The sequence below is a fragment of the Fukomys damarensis genome, unplaced genomic scaffold (genome assembly GCF_012274545.1).
Source record: "Fukomys damarensis isolate Sample0158 unplaced genomic scaffold, DMR_v1.0_HiC HiC_scaffold_23, whole genome shotgun sequence".
Taxonomy (NCBI): Eukaryota; Metazoa; Chordata; class Mammalia; order Rodentia; family Bathyergidae; genus Fukomys; species Fukomys damarensis.
The window spans coordinates 40,210,354-40,211,493 of NW_022900935.1; positions in this window are offsets into that span (position 1 = coordinate 40,210,354).

Consider the following 1,140-nt stretch of genomic DNA (forward strand, 5'->3'; position numbering starts at 1 on the left):
TGCGCACGCGCACGGGAGCTCAGGCTGCGGGGTCTGCGGACTTCCAGCGACTGCCGGGAGCAACTGCGGCGCGCGGGCCTGCTTGTCCTTCGTCCTCTCCTCGCTAGCCCTGCCTTCCTGGCTTCTGACTGAACCCGGTCTGGGCGCTCAGGGCTCTCCCTGCAAATCGCAGCTCCTCCATAGCCAGGGGCTAGCTCGTAGGAGCACAGACATCCACGGATGGGGAAGAGGACGGCGCGGCCGGGATCCTAACAGAACGCAGCCATTGCCAAGGACGCAGACCTGCGGGGCTCCTGAGAAAGCCGCGTGCAGATAATTTCCATAACATTCTAGGAGAGAAGCCTGTGTGTTTGGTTAACACCTGGAACGGGTTACCTGGGGAGGGGACTATGGGAAAGATCACTATTTCGGTATTGATTTGAGCTAAATTACTAGCTAGGAAAAGCTAATGGGAGATATTTGAATCTGTGACCTCACAGCTTTCGGTGTTTTGAGGTCGGTATTTTTTGTGGGCAGCCACAGGTCAGTGGTTCAATCCCCAATAATGCAAAAAGAAAGCTGGGGAGGCTAGCAGGCAGCGAACCCTCCAGGGACACTATGGACTCTGGTCTCCTTTCCTTTTTGCTTCTGGGCCAGGAAGTGAATAGCTTTGCCTGACTGCGTGATCCTGCCACGATGTGCCAATTCCTGGCAGCCCCAGTGACAGTGACAGGCCAGTCAACCAGGGCAAGGATCCTATAAAACTATGAGCCCAAGTCAACTTTTAAATTCATTATCTAAGGGAGCTGCTGACCAACACAGGTTTGAGTCAGAAGAGTCTGAGTAAGATTCAGTAAGCAGGACCAGTGGGGTGTGGTGTCGCCTGACCCTAATCCACACACAGGCTGAGGCAGGAGGACCACAAGTTTGAGTCTTGCCTGAGTGATTGAGCAAGACCCTTTCTCAAAATAGCTCAGTGTGAAGGGCATGGGTTCTGTCACCAGCACCCAGGTCATGTATGTACACACATAGCTTTTTAAGAATAGTGAATCCCTGGCCAGGGATTTAGCTCAGTGTGCTGCCACCTGCCTTGCTAGGAGAACAGTGCCAAGTTCGATACCGGGTACAAAAAAAAAAAAAAAAAAAAAAAAAAAAAAAAAA